Below are 11,044 nucleotides of genomic sequence, written 5' to 3'. Positions count from 1 at the left end.
GAGAGAGAGAGAGAGAGAGAGAGAGAGAGAGAGAGAGAGAGAGAGAGAGAGAGAGAGTCCAGTTCTTACTAGTTGTGTGTCAGAGGAGTTGTTCAGCTTCACACTATCCCAAAGCCTGGTTCTCACCACTATAGTGATAAAAACCCTGTTTGCTGTGCTCTTAACTGGGTTACGTAAGATAGAAGGTATGATGCTGAGTAATGTTAAAATAAGTTAGCAATTCTCCATGGAAATAGCAAAACCAGAATTCTCTCTGGAGGAGGGAATGGGAGTGAGCAGGGAGGAACATGCTAGGTCTGCCCTTTTCATAGTTCATCTCCAGTGCTGAGGATCAGACCAAGATCTTGTGGATTCAGATAAGTGTTCTGTCATTAAGTTCCGTCTCAGATCCATAAAGCTGCTGATTCCTGTGGCTGAATTAGGGAAAGGCTGAAAGAAGCTGAGGAGGAGGGTGATCCTGTAGGAGGACCAGGAGTCTCAATTATTCTGGACCCCCGAGATCTCTCAAGCACTGGACCACCAAAAGGGCAGCATACACCAGCTAATATGAGGCCCCCAACACATATACAGCATGGGACTGCTGGGTCTGTGTTCAATCAGAAATGATGCACCTAACCCTCAAGAGACTGGAGGCCACAGGGAGTTTAGAGGTCAGGTGGGGGGGGGCGTGGGAGGTGGGGGCATCCTCGTGGAGACAGGGGGTTAGGGAGGAGGTATTGGATATGGAACAGTGAGATGGTAGACCAGCATGGGGGATATAATCTGGAGTGTAAATAAATAAATAAATAAATTCTTTGCAGGGCGTGTAGCAAGATGGCTCACTAGGTAAAGGCTCTTGCTTTGGAAACCTGACAATGTAAGTTTGTTCCCCAGAACCCACATAAAGGTGGGAGAAGGGAACTTATTCCACAGTTATCCTCTGACCTCCACATGTGCGCTGTGTCACGTGAGCATGCACACATACAATAACAATAAAAAAATTTCACAGTTTTAAGAAGAATGCAGAATTTGGAATTCATCTCCCAGACAGTAAGTGTTGCTACTTCAACTCAGAAGTCCAAATAAAGAAGTAAGTGTTGACTTGTGGCTGAAAACATTTCCATTTTACACGAACCTGGAAAGTGCACCAAACGTCAAGTTTAGGTTACATACAGGTGGCTGGCGGGTGTATGGGGTTGTAGTGAATAATCCTCGGTTTCTATATGTAACATTTTGTAATTTTGCTTTGGATATTTCGTCAAAAATGTGTTCCATATTCTAACCCAGTAAAAGAACTCCAAGTGCCTTCCTCCTAGGCCTCCAAACGACAGTTCCTCTGTGACTAATGATGTCACAAGGGTGCCGGATGAGGAAGTCTAGATGAGGAAGAGATCTGATGGGCAGTCAGAGCAAAGGGGACCATGAAGAGCCTCCTCATCATAGCCAATAGCTCCTGGCGAATCCTCAGTACGGGATGCTAATCTGATCTCAGATCACTAGGCCGAGGGAAAGCTGGACTCTGGGCAGACCCAGAAACAGCAGAAGGAATGCAAAGAAGGGACCAAAGCCAAAGCCCTTTGCTCACTCACGCTGACCTTCCCTTTGAAAATCTGCCTTTTGTTAGAGCTCTCAGGACTCTTAAATAAGGAGAGGCCTCTGGTAGTAAGACCCGAGTGCTACCTTGCTTTTTGCTGACATTACTATTAAAGTTAATTCTGTATCTTATTAACCGCTTTCATACATAGATTCTACCTCATTACAAAGAACAAAGGCATGCCTTCAGTTCCTTTGCTACCTAAACAGAGCTTAACCCAGCAGATGACACTTAGATTTAATAACCAACCAGCCACTGTCCTTGCATGTATCTTAGACGCTCTTTAAACCTAACAGGATGCAAAGGACACTGGCAGCTGAGGTAAGTAATAACTACTCGAGCTGTGGGTGACTTTAAGGTCAGACTGTTGAGTCTCATCACTGAATGCCAAAACTGATTCTCTTTCTCATAGTACAACCTTCTCCAAGCCCTGGGCTCCCCATTTGTAAAGTGGAGGACCGCAAACAGGGTGGATGTAAATCTAAATCAGTAAATATACTATAGAGTTCAACATTCAATCAAATACCTTCAAATGTAAGGACTATACTGGAGGTTATAATGAGCAAAAAAAAATGTTAAGATACTAGGAAAATTAATTAGCAAGTGCAGAGACATGTACACAATGAGGTGTTTATAGATCATGTAATAGGTTGATCCCAGATGTCATTATTCTTTCATAGGTCTTATCCTAAAGAATACACAAATGCTCCAAATTAGAGGGTCTGGTAATACAACACATGGGATACATCCTTTCTGCCTGGACCCCCATTAGCGTTAATAGGGGAAAAAGAGCAGCAGATGGGTCTAAGGCAGTCGTTAGAAGGCACTAGCACAGTGCCGTAGCTGGTAGCGATCACATCAAACTTCATATAAATTTACTTTCTGATGACTACCAAGGGCTTCTAAAAAGTGTGTTGCTGTTACATTCATGCATCATTTGCTGCCTACGATTTAAGAAAATTAGCATCTGTCAACAGCATTGTTCAGCTGCACAGGGTGGAAATTAATGGATAATACCATTTCTAATGTGTTGTATGAGAGGTGAGCTTGCTTGGCAATCTGGCTGCTCATTTTAATACCAAATGGAGCTTGTTGTCACAACTGGAACCTTGGTTAGCACCATGCTCTTTGAAAACACGTTTCTAAAACCAGGTTCATTAAAACTCTCCTTAAATATCTTCTACGGACCCAACCAGAAATGTAGAGGTACAAAACGTAAGTATATTAAAGCTGAAATCAATTGCCCAGTTTGATACCAGAAACTATCATGTCTGGGTCATTTGAACTACTGGCAGTGGATACCATGGCTGTGTTTGCCACAGGGACAGTACTTAACAGAGAGAGCAGGGACCCTGCCTGTATCTATAGCTACACATTGACATCAATACTACCGAGCTTAGACGCAGACCCTGTCTTGGTTCTACCTAAGTGAAGTGCATATTAGCCTCTCTTGGAATATGCTTTCCTTTGTTACTATGCTAAATTCCAAGACAATGTAAAGCCAGCAACTTTATGGGTGTGCGCTTTCAGGCATGAGATACATGCTTTCAAACCACCCCACAGGTGGGACTATCCCTCCGAAACAGGAAAACAGCGAGTCAGCAATAATTTTCAGCAGAATGGTCATATAAAGAATTAAATATAGCCTCTGGAGATCTCCTTTATCATTGAGGAATCATGGCCTCTAGATATCTCCTTTTTCATCAGGGAATCATGGTTCCTGACTAGATTTGAAAGTTCCCATTAAAAATGTTCCCTATCACCTGAAGGGCCTCCTAGATTTAGCCATCAGTCTACAGCCTTACCTTTCGGGTTATTTCTTTTAGATTATAACTGGGATATAAAAGGAAAAGGAAGACGAAACATTTAAAAAGTACTGCTTCAGTCTGGCTTCTGGTACTCAGCTATACTTGAGAGCATTGAAAAAGAAGTTTTTATCTCTCTCTAAAGCAGCAACCAAGAAGCTAGCTAGCGTGGCCAATGCCTTGCTCTTCCTTGGTGGGTTTTGAGGACACAGGAGAACCCTATTAGGGGTGTAGAGAGAATGGAGGAGCCATTCCGGAGTTTAGGGGATAAGAACAAAGCATGGAGGCTGGGATGGTATTGGCCATGAGTAGACAAATGGGGCCAAGATTTTTTTGGGTGTGTGAGTGTGTCTCTCAGTCAGTTCTCCCAGTATTAAAAGGAGCAGGCAGATTGCTAAGCAAGCTCACCTCTCATACAACACACTGGAAATGGTATTACACAATATAGGTTTATATGTTTTTGGATACCAGCCTGTGTGCTAGGCCACTTAGCATTCCCTGAAGCTCTCACAGTAGTTTCCCCGAAACCTCGTACTCACCAGCACACTGGAAAAGGCCACAGTCTCACCATTCCACCCTCCTCATTGACTAGTAAAATGCCCCCCTGCTTAACTCCTCTTTCGGGACATCTGCAAAGGATGTGAAAGCCAGGCTTCAAACATTTGCACATCCATCATCCGAGCAGCAGTTATCCTACCAACTAAGAGAAGCCACGAATCCACTGATGAGTAAAGTTTACTGATGCAATGGAATACTAGCCCATAAATGGAATGAAATTCTGATTCTTGCTGTAACACTGATGAACCATAAAGATATCATGCTAAATCAAATAAACCAGTCACACAAGGCCAGATGATACCATAAAGTACCTGGAATAGTCAGTTGGCCGAGACAATACAACCATGGCTTCTGGGTTTGGGGGTAGAGAGAGAAAAGTCCTCTCACATCATACATGTAGACTTTCAGTGTGGGATGGTAAAACTGTTCCAGAGATGGATAGTGACAGTGCTTTTATAATGATGGAAATGTATTTAATGTGACTAAATCAAGCACTTAAGAATGTTTAGAACATTAAAGGGTATTATGTATCTCTGACTACACATTAAAAAACCAACCTCCTCTGCTTACATCTCTGTTATCTCTTAGGAAAATAAAAAAACCAATGGGATATTTGGGTTTTATCAAAGCAGACAGTTACACAATCCACATCAACTCCCCCTATTGCAAATTATACTTAATAACCCACACCCTTCCCCTCACAAACAGGGAAAGTAAATTTGTGAAGTGCTCTTCAAACTTCAGACAGGAGGACACAGGTTAAAGCCCATGCTAAGTCACTGGCTGGAGCTGGACAGAATCGATGACTCAGCAGCCACTGCCTGGGTGTCCTCCATCATCATGCAGAGATCCTTTCTCCATGCCCCATTGCTCACTCCTAAACATTGGCTCCCTTGTCATCACGACCCTCATCCCCACAGCAATTACAGCCTCCCTTATTCATCTTCACCACGGCTACAGCAACACGTGAACACAGCTCCCTCCATCTTCCCTCTCGCATGGGTGACTGCCTTCCAATTTCTGGTCCCCATTGCAAAGGAATGACTAGAAGGCATCACCAATTCTGCCAACTCATTCTTCTTCTTAATGGCATAAATAAATACAGCTTGGGAAACCAGCAGACATGTGACCACAGTGCTAAATTCCATTGATTTCTATACTGACCTGCTTTCCAATCCTTATAAAAATTGTGTGGTGTGTTCTTTGATACAAGAGAAGGACAGCCTTGATGCTTGGTCCTTGATATCACTCCCTGCTCACCAGAAATCTCTAGTTGACACAGAAATTGAAAGCTGAATATAAAAGCACACACACAGAGATTTGGATGGTGTTATTATAGCTGATACGAGCTTGGGCTTCTCTACGTTAGCCATGTGACTCAGATTCACCAAAAGCACTGCCATCTAGTTTCTAGAATACCATAGACAGCATTCTCTATTTAACACAGAATAGCTAGGCAATATATCTGGTGACCTAATCAAAAACAAGGCTTTGAAAGAAGCTTACAGCACAGAAAGCTGGCACCAACATTCTTTGGAAGTTAACAATTTCATACACTTGATAGACTGGGAAGATGACAAAAGTCCTGGAGAGTGACTGAAGCTCAGGACCATGCTGGCAGAGTGCTAGGAACCATGAGGAAATGGCTGAATTCATACACCTACAGCATGGACTTCAAAGCCTTTGGACAAACCATGAGGCTACAGAGGTCTCTGTAGACACTCCTGCTACTGTCAATCATAGCTTAGTTCTAAATCGAACCTAACTTTTGTACAGGTACTATGGTAAGGCAGTTCTACACACCCAATCTAATATAGCCAGCCTGTTACTCACGTCATTTTATTATGACAGGGCAAAAATGCCAACACACAGTATATTTTTAAAAGAAACAACTCCAAATAGTATTTACAGAGGCATTCATTTGGCCTTTGCTTGTTTTTTCCTTAACTTGTTCTTAAAGCAGAGTTTCTTACCATCTACCATGACTATCTCTCGACCTGCTTCTAATAAGTATAGATATCAGAACCAAATCGGTTAATGCATGGGGCAGAGCATGTTAAGCTATGTTCCTACAATTCAACTCCACCGCTGCCTTGCCTTTAGTAACACTCAGCAAATTCTTCCACTCTGTAAAATCACCTAGCCACGGCCTCCCACTTCCCCACTGTGCCTAGATCACCAAGGCAGTCTCCCTTTGGGTGGGGCCTGCCTGGATTTAAAATTCTTATTTAAAAAAATTAGTTTAGCCCTGAGCTCTTTTTGCACAGATCAAAGGCAAAGTGGTGACTAGAAATAGATTTTTTTTTAAGGCAGTGCTAAATAGAACCCTGTTTAAAGACGCTGTAACAAGCCACAGACACCCAAAGACTGTGAGCAAGGGCATGGTTGAGGTGTGACGGTGGCAGCTAAGAGACACAGGGCAGAGGTCAGAGTCAACCTTCGAGATCTGGCCTCCCTCCACTCAGGTATTGAAATATAATTCAGTAGAATGAATTGCTAGACATGCCTAAGCCCCCTGGGAAATGACAGATATTGATGAATGCTGCCGGCAAGATATATGGAAGGAAAAGGCAAATAAATAGAACATTTTTTTTTTGTCCCTCAGAGTCATTTTGTGGATATGTGGAACAGCTGTTAAGGCACTTGTCAGCCCCTTCTTCCTCCAGCCTCCCTCTACATATCTGCCTCCTTCTCCTCAGTCTGAAATCTCCTTAACGACCAGTACCTGCCCCCCTTAAGATGATCATTAAATGCCTAAGAGTCACCTCCTCCATACCCACCGGGCATCTTCTCAGACCAGTGACTGGCATCCCACCATGATTTCCTTCCATCTGAGTGTAGTCATAGGCCCTGTCAGATCCTGGAAACATGCCCAGTTTCTAACTCGGGAAGTTGATTCCAGTTCCACTCTACTTGGCACCAGGAATGCACCATCACATACACCATTCAAACCCTGACCCCACAGGAGCTGTTTGACCTTGTCTGGGCACTATGACTTTTAGGCTTCAATTGTCTGCTAATAATCTACAAAACGGAGATGGTAATTTCACAAGGTGAACTAACTGGGGATTTAAATAAACACTATTACTCTGCAAGGCAAAGCAAAAGCCCACAATAAACAATAACCTAGCCTCCCTTATGTTCTCCCGACTAAACCGTTTCCCTATAAGGATCCTCCTCCTGCCATGGCCAGGATGGAACAAGCCCTTCCCAGGATTGGGCACCTGGGGAACACTGATTTTATTCCAATAGCTAGGTGGGCTCAGCATTACAGATGGGCAAGCAGCCAGGCAAAAGCTTGCATCTTGGCTCGACATTCACTAGCTAGGGAGCCCTGGGTGAACAGTACCCCTGCCCCTGACCCCGCCCCTCGAACTTGATTTTCCTCACATCTAGTAATGATGAGAGTAGCAACATATGCAAAGTGCATAATACTTGCTGAACTCACAGACTGTAGTCCAGGGCCCCTCTAGACACATCACCCTTTGGGGCTTCATTGGAAAAGCAGCTATACTTTTAAACCAGAGACACTTCTCAATCGCTTCTATCATGTCATGTTCTCCATGTGCATACACAAGTAGAGTGATACTGATTTCCAGGTACCATACGCTCTGCCACCTTGAAAACTCCATGTCCTCTGAGGCTGCAGACCACATCAGTACAGCACTACAGACCATACCCAGAATGCACTTACACCTCCTCTGTCTCACCTGTGTTTCTCTCTGAGATACTTCATTCTTTGTTGTCATACAATTCCACTTAGAATATTGAAATCTGATTCCCTTCTTTGTTTCACGACAGCAACAACAACAATAGCTACCCTCAGGGGCCTTAAACTTTATATGGGTGCTGCCTTGCTGCTTCTCTGGCTTTGACTTTTATCTTTTAAGAAGCATGTGTAAGAGTCTACCACCTCCACAATATACCGCAGATTTCAGAGGGAGCTCCCTACCCTGAATAGATGAGAAAATGACTTGTGCTGACTATCTTACTTTTCAAAGAAGTTATGAAGCCTACTCAATAACATTCCCCTCCGTGACCAGATGCTTTGATTGATGTCGCTGAATGTCACCCACAGGGTGACGCTAAACATTGCTGACAGTTGTCCTACATCTGAACAGTTATTATAGAAGCCAAGGAGAAATCAGGGACCAGGAGCCTTGCAAGATAAACAAACAGAATGGAATTAGCCTTACATGGGATAAAATAAACTCCACAACACCAAATACGCAGACATTTCCAGCCAGACCCAAATTCCTTATCAAGCTTCCTATTTATTCAAGGCAACATTTGTACACAGCCCCTTTCACATAGGCATGTGTTACTATGCGTATTTTCTTAGAATCTCTAACAATTCCCTTCTGGGCCTACTCTGAACAGATTTCGAGTTCTTTTTCCACAATAATGATGCCTATATATAATCCCTAAAGGCTGGTCTTTTTGGTTTGTTTGTTGGTTTGTTTTGCTTTAAGAAATGTTTGTTAATGTTGAGTAATGGATTAAGTAAGAAATCCAGAGCAATTTTTATATGGTTTGTTTTTATGGTTATAAAGCAAACAGTGCTTTATATGTTCCAAAGAACATACAGATCTCCTCTCTTGTGGTAATGACAAATACTTCAAGGTCCCTATGTCTGGTTTGAGAGGTCTCAGGCAGAACTGTAGAAACTGTTCTCCAAAGTTAGTAATTGCCAAATCTATCTGGTTTAAAAACAACGAGATCTATGGGGATGTTGTTATCCAAGCTGCAATCCTATGTCGTGAATTAAAACTTCACAAATACCCACGTGCTTTATAAAGTACATCATAAGAGGGCCCTTATATTTAAGGAAAGAAAACTCGAAGCCCAGATTAGCATCATGATTGCCTCGGCTCTGTCTGAAAATGAATGGCAGGTGTGGCGCAGGAATTCAGCCTTTCCATTTCTGGTCTATTACTTAGCCACTGACTACTTCTGAAATCTCCCACGACATTAAGTAGCTGTGACCTGCAAGGTCGCTGCTTTGTATTTTACAGTAACACGATCACCAGACTCCTTAACATTTCTTTCTTTCTTTCTTTTTTCAAAGAGAGAATTCAGCCATGTTTCCGGGGAAATCAGTGGGATAAGGTAGAGAAGGTTACCAATTGGCCATTCCAATCAGCCCCCAAATGGTCATCTCTCAAGCTTGAAAGTCTGATTATTTTCTCCTAGCCATTCCTTCAAGCACATTTATTCTTCAGTTATTTGAATCCCCAGAGAGTGCTGTGGGTGTTGGATGGCATTGTAATGGGGCATCTGCACACTGACTTTCACACCCCGACAAGTCTATCACACACCAGATCTGCCTGGAGTACAAAGATGGTCCTGATTCCAATGCAATGAAGTAGTTGGTGGAGATGTATTAATGGCTGTTTATCACTCCTCTCACCCATTGTCATTCCTGGCTCACAAAGACCTATGAGACAGCATGTCTGATGAGGCCTAAATATAAAATCGTTCTAATGTTTCATGAAAGGATGGCCACATGTAAATAGAGGAAGCTCAAAGAAACCTGAATTCAAATACATGTCTACATGTATGCTCCAAATACGGCAGAGAGTGTACGTATACTAAAACAGTTCTTTTCTTGAGTTAAGAGGTCACTGGGTACGCTGCACGCTGCTTAGCAACTCTGTTACTGAGCGCTTAGTGTGTGCAATGTGTGGGGATTGGCTTTGAGGATACAAGGGAAAGTCCTCAAAGAATCTACAAACCAGTGAAAGGAGTAACAGGCATACAAGCCATGAAATGAAGAAGCAATTTATCCATGGAGAAGGGGAAAGTACAGGAAGACATGCACCTGGGGAGTGAGAAAAAGGTGGCCCAAGTAACAAAAGTAACATGAAGGTGCCTGGAATGAACCCTGTTTTGTTTGGTTAGCGTGGCTCAGATCAAACCTTAAACCCAGGGTTACACCCATGATCAGCAAGATGACACTGACCACTGGGCTACACACCTCCAGTCCTGGAATGGCATGGGAATCCAGAAAAGAGCAGTGCATTTCCCGTTTATACACCAAGGAGTAGAAAGGCAGCACTTAACCACTCTGAGTACACGTATAACTTACTACTTTCCTTTTAAGAAACATTATTTCCATGTACCAGGGTAGTCAAAGACTAGCAAAAGAGAGCCGAAACCAACCAAGCAAGTCCTCATGCGTTAATATTCCCAGCAATCAGAGCACAGAGAGGACCATGGTGGGTTACCTAACACTCACTATTTAATAAGAAGGTTTAAATGCATTAGACCAGTCTAAACTTTTTTCCTTAATCTGACTTCAGGGAGATGCTTTAGACACTTTAATAGAGGGGTTTCCATCCTTCAGAGTAACTTAGAGAAAAAAAATGGAGGCACCCCTTTCCTTAAAGAATAGTAGATTAAAACCAAGTGTTCAGTGGAGTGTTTGTAAACATGCACGGCACACATCACTGCAAACGCATGTGACTTATCATTTACACATGGATCTCCTTAGCAGGAAGGGAGGCTGCCTGAGCGGACATAGAATCCTCCTCAAAGCTGAACACGGGGCAGTGCTGAGAGTTTATACTGGGCACGGGTTCCTACTCAGAGCCTAAACCTGGGTAACTTATAAAAATATAAAAACAAATTCTTTCTCATAATTTCAGAGCTAAAAAGTTCACAAAGAGGAAGCTGGTGTAGAGTCTGATAGCAATCTGCTTCTTATGGCTCCCCTGGCACAAGGCAGATCAACTAACACCCCACTTACAAGGGTCTTAATCCCACTGGAGAGACAAGAGTTCCTAAGACCTAATCATCCCAAAGGCCCACCTCCTGCTGCTATCACACAGGCAACTCCAGAATTCTGGGTGGAAATAGTCAAACTAAGTAGGACTTTCCCTGGGTTCCTGTCAGGAAGAAAAGGAGTATTTAAATGTCATTGTTCTCTCCCTCCCCTCTCCTCCCCTCCCCTCCCCTCCCCTCCCCTTCTCTCTCCCCTCCTCTCTCCCCTCTCTCCCCTCTCTGTTCATTGTTCTCTCCTCTCCTCTCCTCTCCTCTCCTCTCCTCTCCTCTCCTCTCCTCTCCTCTCCTCTCCTCTCCTCTCCTCTCTTCTCCTCCCCTCCCCTCC

At 43.4% G+C, this 11,044-nt stretch overlaps 1 protein-coding gene across 2 annotated transcripts in view; it reads right to left on the bottom strand.

The window, feature by feature from the left end:
- Nucleotides 1-11,044, bottom strand: part of LOC114634839 (microtubule-associated serine/threonine-protein kinase 4-like) — a 311,910-nt gene that overhangs the window by 117,391 nt on the left and 183,475 nt on the right. The window lies entirely within an intron of this gene.

This window comes from Grammomys surdaster, unplaced genomic scaffold (assembly GCF_004785775.1).
Source record: "Grammomys surdaster isolate TR1022 unplaced genomic scaffold, NIH_TR_1.0 99, whole genome shotgun sequence".
Lineage (NCBI taxonomy): Eukaryota > Metazoa > Chordata > Mammalia > Rodentia > Muridae > Grammomys > Grammomys surdaster.
Note: the sequence above shows the minus strand (reverse complement) of the source record. Positions and strands in the feature narration are given on the sequence as shown.